Raw genomic sequence first — 23,574 nt, 5'->3', positions numbered from 1 at the left:
TTGGACTAGCGCTATGGAAAGAAATGGAGTTAAGCTAGTCCTTTTATAGAAGTCCCCATAATATCATTACAATATGCATCAGATAGGAAAAAAACTGAAAGGAAAAGAGTAAATCTGAAACTGTGGAAAAGCACAGTCAGATGGAAAGGACATAAGCAGATGGGATGAATTGGAGTGAGCGAAAAGTACAGAACCTGGCATGTGCTGAGCACGTATTGGTGTGGAAAGATGGTTCAGCTCTGGCAGATCATTCACATTGGTAAGTCTGTGTGAGAGGGTGTGGAATTGATCAATGTAGACCCAGAGTGGGAAGCAGATTATTTCTCCTGTGCATTGTAAAGGCAGATTGATAATTAGGGCTCCCAGTGTCTCCGTATCTGTCAAAGAACCTGAATTAAGCAACCACAGTAATGCAGAATGAGCATTAAATGTGTTATGCAAGTGCTCATTCCTAGTGCCTGACTTCAGTAGCCTTAATTCTAATCCTAATGTATTTGTTTGCTATCAGTTGCTAAGTGCAAAGCACTTTGCTAACATCCAAATTACTTGTTTGCTACTGAGTGAACCAGTCATGTATCAACTGCAGCAGCATTTGGTTCCATCAATACAATGTACAGGTGGAAGAGAACGTGCTTTTAGTGTAAAGAGTGAGAGGAAAAACCCTTACGCCAGCTGAGCTTCCTGCTGGTTATGTCACAGGTGTGGCCATGTGCAGTGATACCTGCATAAACTGCCTGGTTACTTATGTGCGGAGGTTACACTGAGCGTTGTCTCAATGGGGCTGTGTGTTGTCTGCCCTGAAGGGCTTATTTCAAAACGTTTTGTTTCGGGCCAGGTGTGCAGAGTGGGACATCAGCTTCTCCTTTTAAACTGTGCTCCAAATATGTGCTTTTCGTATGTTATAGCAGGGTATGGAAAAGCTGTATCACACTGTTGCAATATTCTGCATGTTCCCAGCACCAGGAGGGGCGGGCTGTAAGGAGAAACACAAAGCATTGTTTGTTGAGTCTCCTCTGTTATTATTCTAAGTCAGTGTTTACGCAGTGGAACAGCCCCACTTCCTTATTAGATTCTAATTAGAGTCTCTTCATTTTATTTTTTTTCATTTTCTTTTGAGGGAGGTTATCACCTGATCTGTAACAACTTGAAGTAATCAGTTTTTTAATAGAGTTCATATGGCCAACCTGCTGCAGAGCCGCATGCCAATTCCCTGAGCTGTCCTCGTGGGAGAAGCAGAGAAAACAACAGAAGAAAACCAAGCTCAGCTTTGCAAGGAAAGTGTATGTTACATGACAATTTAGCTGAGCATCAGCAATTCCTAGATGTGTGTAAGATGATTAAACCGTGGAGTGTAATGGTGTGTTTTTTAACAGGGAACTTAGCATCCACCAGCACAGCCTCCTTTTTCAAAGAATACGTGTATTTCTTTTTCAGTTCACTCATCCCAGTGAAAAAATGGTAGTTTGAGATATGACTCCACCAGCTCCTGTTGGGATAGGTACACCCACCCTGTGCCGTGGTCCTGCCAAGCGCTGCTGTGTATGTATGGTGGCCCTGCTAGGCAGGGGTGTTGGAACTACATGATCCTTGAGGTCCCTTCCAACCCGGGTGATTCTGTGATCTGTGTGTGTGCAGTATGAGGTGGGGGCAGGTGTTAGGTTGGCATCTCCTTCCTTGTGCCAACTGACTCGAGGCTGCATTCCTGGTGGGTGGCTGCAGGGGAAAAGTGAGAACGCATTTCTTCTGCTGACAGTGTGGTTTTCCCTGCATGTAAAGCTTACTCATGGACTTTGGTGCCTTCAGTACCTTGACTGAAAAATGGACGCCTTTCAATTGAATGTGATTTCATGAAAAGCCTGGAAGCCTCTGATCTTTCTGGGAGTCTGCTTAGCCCAGGCAGTTGCATTCTTTGAATCCTAGAAGTCAGAAGTTCTGTTTTTCTTTCTCCAAAGGTGTTATTTCACAGTATTAAGAAGAATTATGAGGGCAGCAAGTTGCTGATTGTTAGGAAAGTGGCAGTGGTGAGCCAGAGCTATTTCCAGAGGTGTTTGCAGCTGCTTTGTTCTTTCCAGTGGTTCCTCTTCTTGTGGGGGAGCTAATAGCGGGGAGGAAGTAATGTGCAGAAACCTTTCTTCCAAACATTTCTTAACGAGCACGGCACATTCCTGTGATATCCATGATAGCAATCATTAACTCATGTTTCTAGCAACTCATGTTGCTGGGAACAGCTCTCTGAGCAGGACGGACTCCTTCTGGCATGAGTTTGGCTTTGTGCCTGTGCTAATCATCCTGCGTGTAAGGGTAGCCCATACCAGGTACTGAGATGTGCACAATAGTTTTCATGTGTTTGCTATCTGCTTTTGCTCTGATGGCCACAAGTTTTGTTTCACTGTGCTTTTGTCTTGAATGGAGGTAGGAAGCTTGCTGAGAGCAGCTGGCCTTGGGGTCTGGAGCTGTGACATTCAGTGTCATTGCAGAGCAGAGATTGGGCAAAAAGGACTGTGGCTGTAAGCATGGGGAAAGGCCAGGGCTTGAAGGAGGTTGTGTGCTGGTGTTTCTGCTTTCCATGTGTTGCCCAAACAGGAGTACGCTTTGTGCAGTTTGTTTCTGGGATCACTTTTGTTGCAACTCCATAATGAAGGCTAGGGGAGCTCACTGTGCTTTAAGACAGTCTTCCAACAAATTCAGTTGGAGCCACATATCAGTAAACATCAAACCAAGTTATTAATATCCCGTCTTTAGATGCTTCTGTGACTTGCTGCACCACAACACTACATGTGTGCTGTTGTTCATGAAAGCCCATCAAAAACTCATTAAAAAGCAGTATGAGTTTGCTGTACTTTCAGGTTAGAAGATCAGTTGAGCTTTTTCCTTTTCAAGCAGCTTTGTGTGCAATGAGACGTTTTGCAGATCAGCAGAGACCCTTGGCTCCAAGTAATACTCAGCACTGCTGGTGCCATGGCCTCAGCTGGTCCACGATGTTGGCTTCCAGGGAAATGATTCACTAATGCAGAGGTGAACAAGCCAGCTCACCTGCAACTGCTCTCAGCCCCGTGCAGCTAAGAGACATTAAAATAAATAATTTATACCTAGAAAATGTTGTAGGAAAGGCATGATTTTCAACAGAGCTGTTGGGTATGAAAGTGAAGTTTTTGCTCAAGCACTTTTCAGAGTGGAATTTAGTGTTGTTTACTGGGAGTTCCTCAAACACTTGACCCTAGGGCAGTCTCCCCTACAGTAAACCCTTTGGGAAAGCACAAATTCCAATGGAAAATCCCAGACATTTCTTTGGGCAGTTTTCCTTTGGGAATAGTGGTTTTCAGTCTCCTTAAGGTGATTCAAAAGTCTGTCTTCCTCCAAGTGATGTCCTAGCTTCTATATGTTCTTCATTTGGAAGCACGTCCCCTTTGGGTTAGTTTGTGCAGAACTACATCTGCCACTGTTGAGGAGTGTCAGGGATGGTAAGGGGGAGGAATTACTGGTGTATGCTGTGCAAACAGCATGCATGCCTGAAGCAGTACTAAATTCCAAGGGGATTTCCTCCACCAGTCTGAAAAAGGGCTGTGGCTTCCCAACAGTGTGCTCTCACTCCCTGGGAAAGAAAATATATGAAAATGCATGGACTTGAAACTGGGGGGAGGGGTTAATGAGCAGACAGTTTGTGATGGAAAGCCAGAGGTTCATGTAAAACATCTTCAGCAGCATGGGAAGAGCCCAACATACTTGTCACCAGAACTTGTCCTTAAGCTTATTACCAGAACTGCAGTATAGTGGGACGCTGCATTACTTCATTCCCTAGGCTGTGGGGCCACCAGAGATATCCCTCTCTGAGGAAGGCTTCATTAGATAAGGCTTTTAAAATCTATAATGGGAGATGGGAAGGAGAATGCTAGTAGTCAGTGATTGGTAAGAAATGCTCCATTAATGTTAAACTTTGGGTGCAGAAGGACAGAGCAAGTTGTTTTTTCCACTATCATAGAGGGAAGCAATACCAGTTAAGCCAAGGCCTGCAGCAGGAACACTTACTGGAAATGTTTACATGTTACTTAATGCCTTGACATGCATTATTCAGCTTGTGCAATATCAGCCAGGGTGGAGCAGGGAGGAATGGCTTTGCAGAAGAATGTTTGCTCCCCATGGAATATTTTCTCCAGCATAACTACCTTTTTTTTGGCAAAGAGATGCATTCCAGGAATAAAAATATAAAGCTCTTCTGACACATTTTTATAAACTGCTGGAATGTGCTCCCTTGCAAAGGTGACCTAACCTTATCCAGAAGACTATAGCCCATCTCCAGGCAGTGACAGCCCATTGGTGTGGCCTCATTGTAAAGCAGAATTTCCAAACAAAGCCTTCAGTGGTCCCATTCCAAGCAGAAGAGCTACACAGTAAATGGTGGAGCTACTTAAATGCATGTGGTTTTCTTCTTGGAAATGAAACCCCACCTTCCCAATCAGAGGCTTATGCAGCAAGTGCCCTCCTGAGAAAGATGCTTCAGCTCATGCTTCCGTCTCCTGATGTGCCTAAAGGACTTTCTGAACCGCAGCCAAGTGGGCTGTGCTGGCAAACAGGACAGGATGGTTCTCTGCTCATGTTAGCAATGTCACCGTGATACAGGAGAATGGGGCAGGGAAGAGGAATAATTGGGAAGAACAAAGTTAGGCCAGCACCTCTCTGCTTGCTTCTGTGTTTACTTGGCATCCAAACAAGACAGAAGTTTCATGATTCACCTGCTGTCTGATTTGTTTCACTGACAAAGCTATGGTAAATAGAGAATTGGCATCATTTGCATAGTTATTTAATCTGACAGGGTATGATTCATAGCAGTGAAGCTTTCAGGCTTGTTGTGATAGATTGCCAGACAGAGTGGGTGAAAGAGGCGCGTACTTGGATTTAGTTCACCAGCACCTGGAAATATGGTTGAAAAGAGATTTAACACAGGCATGAAGTCTAGGAACATTGAGACAGCCTTAATTTGTAAGTTTAAGAAGTTACAATAATATACTTATGCTGCAACTATTTTTCTTTCTGATGGCATCTAGCCAGATTTAGTAACATTTAGCTGTTCAGGGCTTATGTAGCTCGAAGAAACTGTCTGAAATGTCATTCCAAGAAATAGCAGAAGTCTTCCTGACTCAGGTTGCCCGGACTGTCCAGAAACCAAAGTTTGCATGGAGTGTTGCTACAAACTACGTACTGGAACTGAGGAGTATTCCCAGAATCTCTTTGGCATTGTTTGTGCAGTGCACGTTAATCATGCTGTGTGGGCACTGTTCTGAAATGCATCAGATGCGGTTTTTACTGAGGGCAGGGCTCGTGGCTTGTGATCATAAGAAGCTATATGAACAGAACCGTGAGATGAAAGTGTGTGTTTGTGCCAGCGGTGTTGCATGTGCCTGGTTCTCACTGATTTCTGGATGTCTTTGTAACTCTTAGTGCTGATCCTGCTGTTGAAGAGCAGTTTCACAACAAAAGAAACACTGATATGAGTAGATGCTTGTGAATTAGTGTCTGAGAGCTTCATGGACATTTGAGACAGCATTAATAAGGAATCCATAAATACTGTTTGAATGCCTGGCTGGTAGTTACATGTGTTTTGATAGCACTTTTAATACCACTTATGAGCTTCTATTTTTAAAATGGTAGCATATTCACAAGTGGGAAGAAGCACACATCTGAGATTTTAAATAGAGACTTAATAAATCTATACTTAGAGGAATGTTGTTGCATATTATACTTGTCATACAGCTGTTCTACATTTCTAGTAGCGTGCAGTCATCAGTGGGATAGAAGTGGTCCTGTTTTTCTGTGGGTTATCCAACTGTTAATGCAGTACCTGTGTTCTCTGGGGGCAGTAATATAATGCATTTGTGTTCATTTCTTTGATTTATGCATGGCATGTAACTTGTGGGAGATAAAGGAAGGTTTGTTTCTGAGCAAGTTCTTCATGATTTGCAAATGGCACATGACTAAATTCAGAAGTGATGTTCGCTGTTGACTGCAGGTCAGCGAATGGGATTGACTCAAAGGGAAACCATGTTGGTGTCATGTCAGGGTTAAAGACCGTCCTCTCTTATGACAGTTATACACAGAGTGAAGTTTTGTTAACCCTGACTTACAGCGCTGACGTAAATGACTGGACAATGGGCTTCTCTAAGCAGGCTTGACAGAACAGCAGTTCAAAGACTTCTGCAAGGCTGAATTGAGAAATAGGTCCACCTTCGTACGTTCCATTGCCATCCCCAGTCATTAAAAAGTGTGATACACTCAGTAGTACTCCTGGTCGCTACAACTCTATTTCTTTTCACAGTCGTAACATCTGTTCTGTTATCAGAACAGCATTAACAAAAAGGCCAGCCAGAAAATAAATAAGTGAAGGGAGGAGGAAGATAAGTTTCTTTAAACCATTTCTGTTCCAGTTCCCATAATTAATTTCTTCCTTAGTTTTTGCCTCTGGCTGGGAACAGTAATATACCATTAACCCGAGAGATGTGAAACATGCTGTGCAGTGCTTGGAAGGGTGTCAGAAGCTCCTCCTGCAAGGGTAAGAAGCTATTTTGTTGCCTTTTCAGTTGCTGGATTGTCTAATCCTAGTATGCATTTCAGCAAAATGGATCTTCTAAGGTAATTGTGAAACCTGATGGTTGATTTTTGTGATTAACATGTTGCAAAGATGAACGTAACTGGTGATATATCTGTATCAGGACAGGTGTGGCAGCTATTACACTTAAAGTGCTATCTAACACATTACAACCTGCTGGACAGTGAGGCCTATTTTTAGTAAGAGAATAAATAAGCTGTCTGTGCCCTACTTTTAGTCAAAATGTGCCATGGGATCTTTATATTTGATTAGAAAAGTCAGTAGAAATAACACAAGGGAACTCAATGTCTCATTTAAAAAGTTGCAGTTCTAGCAACTCGATGCTCTTTTTCATGACGAAAAATGCTAATATTGGGTACAAGGTCAGACCTATACAGTGGGCAAGTGAGAAGCAGCCGGGGAGAGACTGGTCTATGCGATGTGTGAGGTTACATGGAGACACAAGCCTTGGCTCTATTAGGCTTTGCTTATTCAAGATGCTTTAATGAAAGATGGCGTGTTGTACGGGTGAGTCGAACTGCTTTTGCAAAATCTGTGTTAGGAAATCAGTAAAACTAAAGAAGTACATAGAAATATTTCTACATAAAAAGAGAACATAGCAACAAAGTCAGACTGCTGTGTCAGGATGCTGTTGCTCTTTGGGAAGGCTTTGCTCTCGCTTACTGACCGACTGCTTTGGATCTTTGCTGTCTGTTACAACACGGACATCCACGTTCCTGATGAACAAGCTGTCTTGTGCAGTGTGCCCATACCCAGAAACCCATTTGTCATGAGCAGGTGCAGAAAATAAGCAACTACGCACAAATGTTGTAGTATGCAGTCAGTGTCAACTGTGTGCTTTCAACCAGTTTCTGTACAGATAAATCAAATGAAAAATATTGCTTTATTGTGACAAGGTTAGCGTAGAATTGGCATAAAATGATAAAAAATGCCACCATTTAAGAGCGTCTACCCCAAAACTTCTAATTGTGGTGTTTGTGATTGGAAGCAATATGGCAATGTGCCTATTTCTGTGGGTGTACAGGATGGGGTAGAGGGATGATGTATGGCTCCCAGCTCACACTGGTGCACTCGCAGCCCCAGTCAGAGGGACTCTGGTCCCCCAGGCTACGGCCCAGACTCAGGGAGCCCCATAGAAGCAGCAGTGCCCATGCCCAGGCTGTGCTGGTGGGCAGGCAGTGGGCAGCTCCGGGGGCTCAGGCTGCTCTCTGGTTGCAGCCACTTCTGTGTGACAGCTCGCTGGGCACTTGTCAGAGGGGAAAAAGGGAAGGAGCTCAGCCCACTCAGTGACAGCAGGGCTCTGTCTCCCTTAAGGGTACATCAGCTGACTGCTTGTACTGCTGATGTGTTACAGCGGTCAGGAAAGGTCAGGAGGACAAGGAAGAGGCCCTCTGTTTCTAGTGGCTTTGGGTCATTTAAGTTAGGCTTACAGATTTAAAATGAAAGGCCTCAAGCGCTGCATTCAGTAAAGGCACAGAACAAGGAAGTGTAAGGATGAGTGTCTGGGTACCGGTGCCGCTGGCTGTGTGGGGCCCTGCTTCAGATAACAGCTTGCCTCTCTGGCTCCTGTATGCCTGCTGTAGGTCCTCAGAGAACTTTCCAGTGAAGTTTATACATATTAAATAACTGTTTAGTAAAACGTTGTTAAAAGCTGCTTGGTGTTACTGCAGGCTGTAGCTTCAGCCAAATTCAGCATCCGTTTTGTCTGACATCTGCCTTTGCAGTCTGGTACCGAATGTCACTCAGTCCGTTATTTGCTGTTGCCTCCCTCTCCAGCAGAGTCAATGTGAGAAACAAAGAGCAGCTTATTGTAGAAGCACACGTGGGTACAGCCCTGGAAAAGAGACCGAGGCGTTGCACAGAACAGCTTCTGAGGGAGCGCACTGCTTACAGAACTGAGCCAGGCAGAGTTCTTCACCACAGCCATTATCATACAAGCACAGAATGGCTTGGGTTGGAAAGGACCTTAAAGCCCTGCCAGGACAGGGATACGATACCACCCACCTGGTCAGGCTCCCAGGGCCCCATCCAACCTGGCTTTGGACACCACTGTAGATGGGCATCTACAGCTTCTCTGGGCAGCCTGTGCCAAGACCTCTCTGCCTTCACAGTGAAGAATTTTCTCCTAACATCTGACCTAAATCTTTTCACCACAAGAAGTTCTGTGCATTAACTGATCAAGGCTGATAGGTTTGTGGATGTTGTGTTGTATCACGGGGGTGGGGGTACATCAGCATGTTGCCACTGGTACCAGCATTAAAGTAGCAGTAAATGATTTCTAAGCATCTCCTGGCCAGTACTCAGCTGCGTTTTGGATCGCTCTCCTTTAGATTTACTAAGATGCTTTATTTTTTTTTTTTCCTTTGTAATTTTTCTTTTTTTTCCAGAGAAGTTTTTTTCTGCTCTAGGCCAAAAATCTTTTGCACAATGTTTCCACTCACATTGTTGTCTCCTCTGCCTGGCTCTGCTGCTGCTGTTGCGTGCTGTCTGCAGATACAGTGTGTGCACTGGTTCCTTTTTCTGTGTAACAGCCATGTTACACAGGGCTAAAATAATGTATAGCACAATGCTGAAAATGACACATTTTCAAGTGACCAAGAATGTGCCCTAGGTGTACAGCTGTTCTGCATGCAAAGACATGACTCAGATGCAGCCTTTTTAGACAAAAACCTTTTGTTATACTGAGAACACATGTAACAATAGCCTGGGGGGGGCAGAATAATAGAGCACTTGTTGTTCTGCAAAGGGGGGTGGGAAGAGAATCTAAAAATAAGGAAATTGAACATTTAAATTCTATTTAAAACTTCTGTTTCCTTCAGTGCCATGTAGGGTATAACAGTGTTTACTTAAGGTGCTACAGGCGAGTTCTTCATCCATCTAGCATGCACTGCTGCCTGTCAGACACTAACATGAGCAGAGTGCTAGATGGTTGACTGTAATCTGAAATACACTGGTAAGTGCTGATTGAGATCACTCCCAGCACTAAGTACGGAGATAATAAAGCACAGAATGAAAAAGAAATGTGAAGTCTGGAGTACAAACCTCCGGCAATCTCACCGTGAGTGGATTTCCCTGAATTCTATTTGCAGATACAGCCGAAGGTGTACGTAATATAAGACAATGTCTAAGTGCTTGTAGCTTTATACACAACAGGCAGTTCAAGGTACCATTATTACACTGAAAAAATGGCAGTGCAGCAAACATTATGAAGTTTCTGGATTGCAGCCCTCTGCTGCTTCCACTAAATCACTCTCGTCAAGCTTGATTTGCACTTTACAGTGTTGTTCTACAAAGACTGCACCAGATCCTGGAATGTTGCAAAATCTTGCATAAATAGCTCTTAAAAAAAAAAAAAAAGAAAAGAAAAAAAAAAAAAAAAAGAAAAATTGTTTCCCTAATCTTTCCAAGAATAGTCAGACATGGAACCATTTATCATCAGTAAAGCCAAGGGCTGTGTATCCAGGCCAAGACTATCGGAATGCTTAAAGTCAAACCCGCAAGTATTAGACTGGTTTGTAAAGGGACACGGCTGGGCTTCCTGCACCACTGGATTTCATTTGCACCTTGTTTTTCAGACCTGTGTTTCAGTATCGATGTAAGCTTTACACAAAGGGGATAAGCAGCTCATTGAGCTGAACTCTGCTCATTTATATCGGAATTGATCCACAGGGGTGAGATGTCTCCATGTGCTCTGTGCTCTGACCCGATCAAACAGTCACATCCATTTTCCATCTGATGGCTTTTTCTTCATTCCAGGAAGAAAGGAAGTCAGACGAAGCAGCATCATGGCACTGCAACACAGCACAGGTAGCGCCGGGCAGCTGTGAGAGAACCAGCAAGGGCACGAAGGGGAACCAAACTGAGACAGCCTGCAGTCAGACGGCACAGGCAGCAGCACACGGTATGAAATGCTCCTCAGTGATTTCTGCCTCCCGTTGAGGTTTGCCTAGATGTGGTATTGCACGCTCACCTCTCACGCACCAAATTAGTGTTCCCAAGTTACTGGGAGACGAATTCAGCTCCACGTGTTGTGGTCGGTCTGTTTGTTTGACCCAGCCTCTCTCTGCTGATTCCCGACCCAGCTTAGACCCCAGCACGGTCCGTAACGCAGCGGCTGATCCCGTAGCGCCGAGCCCGATGCGCAGCGCGGCCCGGCCCTGCAGCATAGCACAGCTCGGCTCCGGCCTCACGGGAGCACGGGCCGGGCGGGACGCGGCTGCAGATTGGCAGTCGATATTGAAACCAGCGGCCCGGTTGGCCGCTCACGCCGGGGACGGGGCGGGATCCGAGGGCGAAGCGATCGCCTTGGTAACGTGAGCGAGCGGAGGAGCCGGAGCCGCCGCGCTGGACGGGACCGGGGTTGGGACCGGCCGCTGCTCGGGCAGGTGGGTGCCGGGGGAGTTCGGAGCGGGTCGTGCCGGCGGGGCGTTCGTTCCCTCGGCCGTTTCGGTCCGTCCCCGCCCCGCAGGAAGGGGCACCTCCGGGATGCGGCGCGTTGCGACACGGCTGTTGCTCAACCCGGCTCTGCCAGCGCTCCGGAGCGTGGGGCGGCGGGACCGGCAACAAGTGGAACCACAACAAGTGGCAGCCCCGCTCGTGGAAGGCTTTGGGGTGCGGCAGAACTGTCTGCACCGCGGGCTCCTTTTGTCCCGGATGGGCTGATGCTCCCCGGAGCGGTTCGCGCTGTCCAGTAGTGGGATCCGAGGGCTGCAAACCAGGTGAGAGCAACTTCGTGAGGCCGTTAGGAAGAGCTGCTCACGAAGAAATGATGTGTTTCAACACTTGTGACAAGGCGGTAGATATTGCATTGCCCTGCACTAGGATGGAATCGGTGAGCAGGCCGCTGGGGAGTGTGAGTCCTGCAATGTCAGCTGTGAGCTCAGGGCAGAACCCAGGCGGCTCCTTGCTTGGCCTCGGTGTGTGTCTGCATCACGGATCTTAGGGGTATCGAGGGCGCTGTCCTGTGGGTTGACTCAGGAACACGCTCAGCTGGGATTCCTGCCTACAATTATAGATTTATTTGAAGTTATTAAAAAAGAACCGCCCCCGCGTATGGTCTTAAAATACTTCTGTTAGTGCCTGTTTCTATATCTGTTTTTTCTGTAACAAAAATCACTTCCGTTAAGTCAGTTTCACTTCCCTGGAACGTCTGATGTCATAGGTTTGCTGGTTCCCCAATTGTCTGTGGAGCTTTGGCAGAACTCCACATGCTGGTGTAGGAATGGCTCCTGAACAAAAAAAACACAATAAAAAGGATCTCTTTGACTCCTGTGATGTAGCAAGGGAGGAAGGTATCGCGCCGCTTCTCACTGCTTTAATGCCTTTAGCTTTCTGGAAAGCTGTGCTCGCACTTAATGTGTGTGTGAAGTGTTGCATGCTTTCTGCAGTGCTGCCTGTGTCTGCAATGTGCTCTGCTTGGCAAATTAAACATCTTTAAAAACCAAATCAAAATATCAAAATATGAGCTGGTGGAATGCTCCATGCGCTGGGTGGGGGCAGGAAAAACATGAGCTGCTTTACCTTCAGTTGATGATGGAAGAAGTGCGTGCTGGTGCCTGGCTGCTCAGCCTGACAGCCGCCATGTGTTCCAAAGGCAGAGCTCAGGCAGCTCGCTGCCTTTACACAGATGCAGGGATACACGTGGAAGCTGCCCTGGGCTCTGTCACTCTTATCACCATTAACTTACCTGGACGTGGCCCCATGCTGGTGGGCTGCTGTCATTTGTTATTCCATTCTACGTAGAGTCCATGTTTAGGCTTTCGGTTGGTTTTCTGACCTATTGTGCTTGGTAGCAGCAGAGTGCAAGTTATTCAGTGAACTCTCAAATGTCACTTTGTTTGCCTCAGATGTGAGGACCTGGAATCCTGAGGGAAGAGAATCATCAGCATTAGTCTGGAGCAGACTGAGCTTTGTTTTGTGATGGAGCTCATGGCCCTCACAGGGCTGCTCACCGCATGGAAGCTGCAGTGTGTTTTGCTGGGATAACTACGCCAGCTCTTGTGGCAAACACCGACTTAGGTTAGAAGCAGCACAATAAAAACCTGTAACTGCACAGAACTGCTGGTGACACAAGGTCTGTGCCTGCAGTCTAGGCTAACAGTGTGGTGGGGCTGCCAGCAGCCACAGGCTGCAGTTCTTGAGGCCGAGGCTCTGTGTTTGTGCAGTGATGGAGGTGTCCGCTGCGTTGTGTGCAGCACTGACCCAACTGTTTTACAGGCTGTTGATTTTATGTGAGTAAATCTTCATATCTGAATATTTGGTGGAAGTACATTCAGGAATGGGCTTCCATTTACATGAGCTGCAGTTGCAGGGTGAGGCCCCAGCAAGTAAACAGGCTGTGAATGTGTTGTGAGCAGAATAATCAGATTTACCTGCTGGCTTCGGAGATAAAAGAAACAATAATGGAACTGACAATGTCAAAAAAGCTTCCTTTGACAAGGAGTGAGATAGGAGGAGCTGCGCCACCTCCCCTGGATTTGTTTGCTGGGTTTATTGCTTTGGCAGCTCTAGGTGGCCACAGGTTCATTGCCAGCGTGCTGCAGGATGTGGCCTCAGAGACTGCACGCAGGCTGAGGGCTGTCCTTGGTGAGGTGTCTGCTACCTCTGCTTTGTGGCTTTGGCTGAGGCTAAATGCCCCAAATGTTTTTCAGTTGCTTTGCTTATGTATTGCTTTAAAGGTTTAGGGCCAGATGTGATAACTTTGTTGTTGGTTGGTTTGTTTGTTTCCCGTTTAAGTTGGAATTAATCAAAATTGCTATTTTGGCTTTGAGGCAAAGTCTGCATATATGGAAATATTTTTCTCTGTCTACTCTAAAAAGAGCATCAAGATGAGTATCGTAGTTACTGTCTTGATGCAAAACCTACCCTACATAAGCTACACCACTTAGTTTCTTTCAGAACTACTAAACACGTGTGCTTTTGATAAGCAGTGTTGTTTTTAATGTTGCATATGAAACTGAACTGGAGGAAGTTTTCTTCCGCTTCCGTGTATCTTGGTGTAATTTGCAGTAGTTACTCTGATTTTTGGATTTCTGCATCAATCTATCCTAAGAGAAATTCCATCAGACAGCAGCATCCAGTTTTATGCTTGTGCAGTTTAGTCTGTGTGTTGCTGTAACGCTGAACCGTTTTACTTCCAAAGTTCAGTTGCTGAATGATCCCAGGTTTTTACCTTTTTCACATTTATTTATGTTCTTATTGTTAACAGAAGCTTCTGAGCAAGTGAGGTTTGGTGCCTTGGGGCGGGGTGGAGTGAGCTGACCTGGTGAGGTAGATCTGCCTCTGCAAACAGCTTCCCAAGAGGTCTTGATGAACTGTGAATACTGCTGGTAAAGTAGCTGTATAAATACACATGGCTGCAGAAACTGTGACTGAATGGTACAGATATGTCCTATAATGGGAAAAGAATTTGTGTTGTGGATTGAATTTTTGTGTCTGTATGTGATGGTATGTTGCATGAGTTTACTTGTAAGAGGAGGAGGTGAGAAGCCCGTGATTTCTGCTTTCTTTTTATTTGTCTTGCAGGTAATAAGTGCATTTATGGTGCAGTCTTTTGGAAATGCAGTTTTGGGATATACCAGAGTGAATATCCTGAACTTCTTTTCCTGATGTTCTTCTGAGGTTTTTGTTCCCTTTCTTCTTGTGTCCAATGGAGGAAACAGAGATTTTTGCCCATGTCTTAGCAATGTTCATCAGTTCTAAATTAATTGATGAGGGGCCCACTGGGACCTCGGTGTTTGCCCTTCTTTGGGTCATTGCTGTACTCCCCTTATCTCCAGACACTGCAGTGACTGGAGTTAGAAGCTCAGATGGGTTCAGTGATGCAGGTCTTGAGGTTTGGCACAGTTGTGGGAACTGAGCTGGGTGGTAGAGGTGGAGAAACACATCTATGGAAGATGTGAGAGCATCTGCTTTTAGGAATGTTGTCCATTAATAGGAATTAATAAGAATATTAGCATCTCTTTGGTTTTATTACATGGTATTGTTATGAAGCATTTGCCATTTTTCAGTGGTTTTGGAGGTCCTTCATTGGTCTTTTAGAATACATAGAAAATGTGTTAACGGAGAAATGGTGTATTTCAGAACTGAAAGTAGGGATCTGTCAGCTGCTCAGCAAAGCTTTTGTTTTGAAAGTGCAATAGCTGCTTTCTGTACGATGGAGTTGATGTTTTCAGAGGCTCACAGCACTGTTCTCAGATGGTTTTATGATACATTTAATTTACCTGCCCAACTTGGGTCAGTTTCTCATCAGGATGCTCTGGAAGGTTGCAGGGAGTGCTGGCTGAGTCAGAAGCAGGGGCGTCCTTGGGCAGGGAAGTACTTAGTGTGATAGACAGACACATACAGGTTTGAATATAGAAGCTTCACAAATCTTGTGTGCACCATCCTGATGTTGTAACCGAGCTGGTGTTTAAAGGGGTAAAGCATCTGCAGAGCTGCTCAAAGCTGTTTGCTCTTAGTGATTTCAGAGTGAAGGGCACGTGTCTGTGTGTGGAGGAGAGCTGTCTGGTATTGAGGAGCGTATTTGGGAATTGGTGTGATAAGTGCTGACTGGAAGGTGGTGAGCGGTAATTGCGAACCCTCTTAAGTGAGGAAAAGCATCCTTAGTTTGGCAGACTGTCAGCAGCAAGTGATACATTCATCTTTGGCATAAAGCTCTTGATAGGAGAGAAAAAAAAAAGCTTTATTTTCTGGTTTATAACAACAAAGGGGAGAAGAGATTATCAGTCCTTTGCAGCTGATATTGTTCAGCTTCTTTGAGATGTCCCTGTCAGAGGCACAGAGTGGCTTTGACAAAAATCCTTTTGTATTTTACTCCAAATGACAACTAAAACCCCCCACAACTTTCTGTTGTAGTGACAGGGTGCCTCCATCTGTGTAACTAACATTTCTTCATGTACTTTTATTATGCTTATACAGTTTCAAATGAAACTTTGTAATCTCACCAGATTTCAAATTATGTTTGAAGATAAGGGGATACCACTTCTTAATAGGTTATAAAAAATGTGTGGAGGTAGCTTCTTTGGGTGCTATAAATCAGGCTGGTGTATAAAGAGGCAAAGCACCAAATGTAGCAGGCAGGTACTGCACAAGAAAAGGTTATTTGTAACTATCTGTTCCTCAGGGGTTGATACTGGGTCTGATCTCATACAACATCTTTGTCAGTGACTTGGATAGAGGGATAGAGACAGCCCTCAGCGAGTTTGCTGATGATATAAGGCTGGGAGGAGTGTCTGACACACCTAAGGACTTATTTATAGTAAGGGTGATGGAGCACTAGAACAGGTTACCTGTAAGGGATGTGGAGTCTCCTTCTCTGGGGATGTTCAGGACCCAGCTGGACGCAGAGCTGCATGGCCAGCTTTAGCCTTCCTTTAGGGTACCTGCTGCAACAGGAGGGTTGGTTGTGAATTCCATCATTTGACAGGAATGACAACCAACATTTACAGGAATGTGAAAACAAAACTAGATGTAGTACTAAGACCACAACTGAGTTGTTCCTTTATCATTTTCATCTGAATTTGTAGTAATTTTGTACAGATCTGCATCAGCTGTATAGCTTTTGAAACCCACGTATGGGTGCTTCCACACTTTCTGTTACTGCAAAATCACTAGATTCCAAGTCATATCCACCATAAAATGGCAAAGTAGCTCTTTGCCATATAGTGACAGAAATCTCCTTCTACTTTTTAAATAAAGAACTTCAGTCTCTGTAATTTTTCCCTTACTCCATTTTGTTTAATGTTGAAACTTCCATGTTAATTCTCCTGGGTGAGAAATGCTGTGGGTAAAGCACTGGCTGGGGACCTGCTGTAATTAGGTTCTGTTTCTAAGTGTGTCACACGGCTGCTGCTGGAGCTTGGAGAAGTTCAGTTATTGCTGTGTGTTCTCATCAGGGCTTTGGGGGTGGGGCTGTTTTTTCCCTTTCTTTGGTGTCTTTGCCTAATAAAATTTTATTGCATTTATGTCCTTGAAGATAGACATTATCTGCAGTCATGGCCCTTGAAGCACATGAGATCCTACAGTAAGATGAATGCAAATAGCTAATTGAAAATTACTTTGCTGCTGCTAAGGCAGTTGAAATGTATAGTGGAGAAACAATATGCGCTTTGAATGACATTGGAAAAGCTGTAGATGTATTTTGATGTGGCCTCAGTAAAAAAACAACCACATGGACGTCACCCCATCTGATGAACTGTGCCAGCTGATGCACAGCCTGACTTTGCCTGCTCTCCATGAGAAATCTCCCTTCTTGTATTAAGAACATGTTTTCTTGCAGGAGGAATTATTTGTAAAAAGCAGTATATGCAGGCTGTAGTACAGCAGCTGGAGCTTTTCTAAAGCATGATATTAAAAGATAGAATATTTATTATACCCTTGTAAAGGGAAAAGAAATGCAACTGATGAACCCCCCTCTGCATATATCCATTTCCTCTATTATTCCTTTTCCAGTGAACTTCTAGGTAGAGGTATGGGAAGGAAAGGCACTTTCTTTCTCACTGCAGCACGTCACTGTAGCGTCCCTTTGTTGTGTTCTTCTTAAGGTGAGGCTTTTTTTTTCTTTAAGGCCAATACTCTGTGGAGTGGTAAAAATGAAATAAAATGAGGGTCTCAGAGCCAGACCTAATATCACCAATGATTATGATGCTGCTTCATTAATTTAATGGACATTGTTGACCTGGAATGACACTTGATACATCTGCTCTGTTTTAGCTCTGTCTGTGGAGTGCTGAAGTACATATATAATTATGGTCTTCCTGGAAATTGGGTGATCTTCAGAAATAAGAGTGTTCCTGATGCTTTGAGCCTCTGTGTTGTAATGATGAATGGGTTTGGTTTACCCCAGGGAAGATTTCTTGGGATGCAGCAGCAAATGAAATGGTCCAAGTGTTTGATTTTCTGTTTTCTGTGAAGTGCTTTGCGTTCTGTGATGTGCTTGTGAGAAATAGGACTGGCTTATGGGGGGACTAACATGTTTGCTTTCTGATTTGTCATGGGAGAGAACTTGAAGGGAAGGCAGTGAAGAGAAATATTGATCAGGTCTTCTTTAAGACATGTACCAAGAGGAAGTTTTTGTTACCAAGTGTAGTGTTGCCATTTTCATGACAGTGGAGCCATTATACTCCTGCACACCTTGCCTGTGGGAGCAGCTCCCAGCATTTGCTTTCAGTCCAGCCCTCCTCGGGCTCCTCTTCAACCTCGTGGTTTTGGAGCTGTTATACAGAAATTTAAGAATGCTGTCTTTTATTCTTTCCAACTTGCTCTTTCTGGTTCATCTCAGCATCAGGAATTACTTTGCAATTGGATTGTATTGAATATGGAATTATTCTTTATCTGATTAGTGCTGTTTATCCAACAGTATCTACAGTCATTCACCTGTGCTGGAGCCCTGCCAAGCAGGTCGCTCTCTTTGCAAAGGATTCCCTGAGTGCTTCTGCTCTGTGCTGGTGTTTCCATCACACAGGGCTGGAGCTGCTCAGCTCTTTGTGCTGGCGCACAGGCCGTGCACTGAAGGGTGTGTTTTTACTTTGCTGAGAAGCAGGTCTGTAGGAAGAGGTCATTCTTTGACCTACTGAAACTTCATTAATGAAGGAATCTGAAAAATGCTGTGTAGTGTATGTTACTGTGCTGAGCCTTGCAATTGAGAGAAATGAAGGGTTTTTGCTTTCTTTTTGTACCAAATGTTTTGTAATTCTTGGTAACGTAGATGCAAGCAGTGGAAAGTGTTATCTCTGTTTTCAAAACTGACTTTCTGTACCCAGTCTAGGTTTGAGCTGTTGACTTGATAAGAGAAGGGTTGTTTTGGTCTTTGCTTGCTTCTAGACTTCTCGCATTTGGGGCCCTTTGATAATATCATGCTGTGTAACCTCATGTTCAAGTTGGTAGATATATGTTTTTTTCTGAAATAAAATAGGAAACAAACAAGCCTCTCGTGAGCAGGGCCAGGTATCAGCGTACTTGTGGTGGTGTTCTTCCTGTGTTTGGTACTTCATAACTTTCAGAAACAAACCTGATCCATTAATTAATATTAGGGGAGGGGCAGAGTTACTGTCCTGTTGTTATTTTTTTAAACTAGGTTGGTGATGCTATTTGTCAGTTTTAAGACATAGGGGTCTTTGGTAGTCACACGCATTTAGTGTTAGAGAATGGATGCAGCAGTTGATTGAGATTAGATCTTTTATGGAAATAGGTTATGGGAAGCAGTCTGTGAGTGTATCCTTCATTGCAAAAGCACAGCTAACGGAAGGGATGAAAGAATCTGATATAAACAAAAGTATCAATGCAGAGGTTTGTATTAGAGCCTGCAAAAGTGATTGTCTTAATTTGTCTTTAGAAAATTGGATCTGAGGGTCACTCACAGATTCATTTTGTATTGTAGATTGTTCACTGAGTGCCACTGTGTGGACATAAATTAACTCATAAGGACGAAAAGGAAAAGGGGGATCATAAAGCTGCCATCATTTCCAAGCCTCAGAGAAAATGGAAGAATTAAGGCAGAAACTGAAACTTTTATGCTGTAGGTTTCTGTTCAGTTCTACCTGTGCTCCCACTCTTATTTTAGTGTCTGAGGGTTTGCTGGTGAGCAGCGATGAACAGGAACATGGCTGTCCTTGCTCTCCTCAGCCCCTGCTCATCCTGCTCCTGAGTTCCCCTTTCAGTTCTGTAGCACAGCTGAGGTTCTTGGATGGTTTCTGTACACACACACTGAGAGCCAAGTTTATGTATTCTGGCATGAAATGTGCAACTCCTTTGGTGCTCTGAGTTTGCAGCACCAGGGTACGAGGCAGTAAAGTCTCTTTACCTGAAAGAGGAGTGAGTGAGGAGCAAGAGCAAATGGAAACACACAGCGTTTCATTAACCACTAGAACTTTGTAGATTTGCTCTTGAATGTTGGATGTAGCTGAAGGTAAACTGCATTTGTTACGTGTTGGATTTTTTTCTCCTTCAAGACAAATGTTGCTAGTGATGACTTTTAGTTCCGGTAATACCCACTGCATGTGTTAGTGATGAAATAATCACCGTTGATATTTATCATGTAGTAATATATGGAATTAAGCAGCAAGTTGGGCTGCTGCAGGTTGTCTTTGAAGTACATTTAATTTGACTGCGCTGTGTTAGTTCAGAATCTGCTGCAATCCACTCTTTGGAGTTTGTTTTAGTCATAAAGAATAAAGCCCTTAAAGCTGTCATTGGGAGTCAAGTGTGAAGTAGCTTCACAGAATGGTTTGTAATAACCAGCTACTGAAACATGTATTGTTTAGCCTCACTATTTAACTCTGCTAACGGGCTCACATTTATATAAAATCAAGTATGCACACTTAAAAAAAGCAGAATTTGGGAAGTAAACATCAGTAAATTTGCACGGCTTCACCATATTAGGCATTTACCAGAGGAACTGGGAAATGAAACTCTGGCATCTGAAAGCACTGAAGAAAACAGGCTGCATGGAGAAGATCACAGGAAACAGCAACCAAGACACTTTTCTTTGCAGAACTGAGGTGAGGGCTCCATCTTTAGTTTCTCTGTGTTAAATATAAATACATCTTTATTGATTTGGTAACTTTTGGATGGGAGCACTGGGATTTATTTTGGAGTGCTTCTGCATCTTTGAGGCAGCGGTGAGAAGAAAATACGTTATGTAGAAAGGACACATCCAAAATTGTGACATAATGCTTTGTCAAGGCATCTTGAAGATGTTTCAAAGAGTTTAAGACAGAGGGATTGTCTGAATTTAGAATGGCCTTCAGTTCATTAAGTGAATATAAGATTTCTTTATCAAAAAGCAGTGATGGGGAGGTAATGTTGTTCTTTAACAACTCCAGTTGACCTGGTGTTCTGTGCTACACCAAACAACTAACTTCATAAGTGGGTTTTAGAACAAAGCGTGGGTCATAATTGTGCTATGGTACAGGACCAAAAGAACCAGTACATCACTCAGGTCTCACACGTACAGGAATTGCTGTGCTGCATACTCCCTCCCAGAGGTTTCTGTGTATAAACTGATTTTTCTATTCTCAAACACTGCTTTATAGTAATGAAAATCCACACGAGATCAACCTTTTTTTCTGGCATTCACTCTGTTTACATGTACTGGAATACAGAGTTTTGCAGTGTGAGCGCTGAGGGTGTGCAGTGATTGCAGACTGGTGGTTGGCAGCTCATTAGCTGTTGCAGACACCTCTGTATACGTGCTGGGGAATCACACAGGGTGATGGATCCTTTTGCTTCTGCCTGCATTGCTCCCCAGCAGCTCAGCCTTAAAGCTTCACTGCAGCGTGTGCAGGTATGGATTTGTTGAAAGAAGGGCTCTGCTGGTGTGATTGCAGAGACTACAGCTTCCAACTCTTTCCTTCCATACAGCAGATACAGAGAACTGGAGTGAAATGCAGCTTCACTTGGGGATGTTAGTGAGTGGTGGCTCTGACAGGAGGCAGGAGAACTTACATATATGTACAGATGGGTCTGTTCAATCCAAATTACTTGTTCTTTGTCACCAACTTTGCAACTACAGAAACAGCCAGCTGAGTAATCACTTGTGCCCTAAGCTGGACTGGAAGTGGAAATGAGCTGGAAAATGTAACTCAATTGACTCTGTGTTTATGAATCAATATAAAGCAAATCTAAGCACTTGTTTGTGAGTCATCAGAAATCAAAAGAACACTGCTGTTTTTATTTAATGGTCATGTGCAGCCGAGAACATTGTGATTTGAGCTGCCAAGCACCCTCACATCTGACACATTCTCATGCCCAGAATCTCTCCAAGGATGCTGTGTATTCTGCGATTGCTGTTATCAACACAGACTGCCATCCAGCTCTAACATGGAGTGTATCTGCAGGGTCTCCCTCTCATACAGAGACTGTGCTGATCTTGATTCCAGTGTGCTGCTCTCAGGTTCAGGGGATGGTAGATTGGCTAACAGAGGGAAAAACTCTCTATCTGCCACAGTCTTTTTCTGTTAAGCTTCATTGACAGTGAGGTGTTCCACTTCTTCTTTGCCCAGAGGCGTTTCCTTTCAAGGTGGCAGAGCAGAAGAGAAACACTTGAATCATTCTTGGAATTTTTTTTTTTTCAAGTGGTTGGATTTTGTTTTGTTTGTTTGCTTAGACTCTTGTTTGTTGATCCTGAATTGCCATTTGAAAGTTGCTGTCCTTTTCTCCTTCAGCTGAGCACCTTTCATTGCTCAATGCTGGTAAGAACTCTGAGTCTTTTGATTGTTTTATTGTCTTTGTTGTAAGGGCTAAAGACTGTCTTTCCATCTTGTCTAGTTCTAAACCAGAATGCATAGTGGGGTTACTGGGTTCCATAGCCCTAAGTGCCATAGGGATGGATCACCTCGCACAGTTTGGATACCAAAGGGAATTTCACAGTGGTGAGCCATAGCGTGCTGAGGCTGTGAGTAAAGTGAACGTGGGGCTGCTTCTAAGGGTGAGTCACAGCTGCTGGGTACAGAGCTCCTGATCTGAGCCACCCCCTGGGGAAACATAACTGTGATAGCTGGTTCTGCTTAATGAAGACAGGTAACTGAATTGAGCTTCAGATCACATTGCTGGTGTTATGCCTTTAACTTAAAGGGGAACACTGGCCTGCATTTTTTGAAGTTACTCATGAAAATGCTTTGTGGTCTTTGTTTTGTCCATATTAAGAAAGGAAAAATAGATCAGGGCTGTAATTGACCTGTAGTTCTGACACAGATCTCTTATGCAACTCATTTGGCTTAGAGCTTGGCATCCTGGAGTTTCTGTCTCTGCTTGTTTTGTTTCGTGTTATTATTTTCTGTGGCTATTTTTATGTGATGAGAGCTTGCAGCTATGTGCCTATTTTGGTTTGCTTATGGAGATTTTGTGTGAGATAAGTGGGCTTCATAGAACAATCAGTTGTTCTGGACTATGAAGTGAGGTAGTTCAGAGCAGGCTGAGGCTTTTTTGGTTTTGGTATTGTTTTTGACCAGCTATAAACAATGATTCAAATGGAACATATAAGGCAAAGCACTGCTGTGTGTAAAACAGTGTGCTGTTCATTATCAATTAAAATGTTTTATATTAGTGTGTAAATAATTGTCACCTTTAAGTGATGCAAAAATGTTCTCGCCTGTTGAAGTGATGAAAGGCATAGGATGGTCCCTCTGTGTGGTTCTCTTGCTTTGCATATCTAGGAGATATTTTTTTCACATTCAGGCTTTCAATTGGATTCTACATTTGGGCTGAGCTGTGCAGTGTGTGGAAGCTGGAGATGGCTGAGGTGTCACCAAATGTGTACTGCCACAAGCTCTTCCTGCTCCATGTTAATTCCTGACCTTGAGCCACGGTGTAATTACTGCGAGTGAAAGTTCTTGAAGGATCTTCTGCCAGTTGCTGCTGAAATGGAGGACTGGGATGGAAGAAAAAATACATTATTTTTCTCAGTGCTTTGTTCACTGAAAGGTGTCTGCTGTGTTCTCTGATGGTTAATCCTTGTCGTATCTGAGACTTGGTAAAATACTGAGTTTCATCATTGCTGAATGGATGCTATGGGAACTAACTGAGCCTGACAACCTCTTGTCCAGTCCTCGATGCTATCAAGAGCATGAAATGCATGAGACAGCTTTGATGTGGCTGACGATGTGAAACAGAAGTGGTTAGACCCTACCTGTTTGTTTTTGTGTGTACAGCTGTCTGAAACGTCTGCTCACACTTTCAGCAGTGCTCCTGGTGCCTCCTCAGTGCTTTCTTCCCATGTGGATCTATTGCAGAGAGGAAGATGGCCAGGCAGTGGCTGTCTCTGTCACTCAGCCCACTGCAGGCTCTGTAACATAACACATGCTGCAAATGGTTTCTGTGTATGTCCTGGTTGAGCTTGCAGGCAGCCTGTCAGATGGGCCTTGGAGCTGTTACATTGGAGAGGATTGCAGGGCCAGCAGCTTAGCCAAATAATTTGTGTTGATCTGATGTTGCTTCTGATAAGTTTTTAGTGGAGGGAGAGAGGTTTGGATTTG

At 44.1% G+C, this 23,574-nt stretch overlaps 1 protein-coding gene across 7 annotated transcripts in view; it reads left to right on the top strand.

The window, feature by feature from the left end:
* Positions 1-23,574, top strand: part of PIK3CB (phosphatidylinositol-4,5-bisphosphate 3-kinase catalytic subunit beta) — a 100,590-nt gene that overhangs the window by 34,142 nt on the left and 42,874 nt on the right. For 4 of the 7 annotated variants that reach the window (XM_085512829.1, XM_085512828.1, XM_015871195.3 and 1 more), the window contains one exon: positions 10,358-10,502. The exons of 1 other annotated variant lie outside the window; for it this stretch is intronic. The gene's annotated coding sequence lies outside the window, so the exon portion shown is untranslated. Of the gene's footprint in view, positions 1-10,357; positions 10,503-10,865; positions 11,320-23,574 lie in introns of those variants that run through there. 2 more of the 7 variants (XM_015871197.3, XM_015871198.3) reach the window with 2 other exon arrangements.

Source organism: Coturnix japonica, chromosome 12 (assembly GCF_054131305.1).
Source record: "Coturnix japonica strain WE chromosome 12, WE-NBRP24, whole genome shotgun sequence".
NCBI lineage: Eukaryota > Metazoa > Chordata > Aves > Galliformes > Phasianidae > Coturnix > Coturnix japonica.
This window is presented reverse-complemented; position numbering and strand designations above follow the sequence as displayed.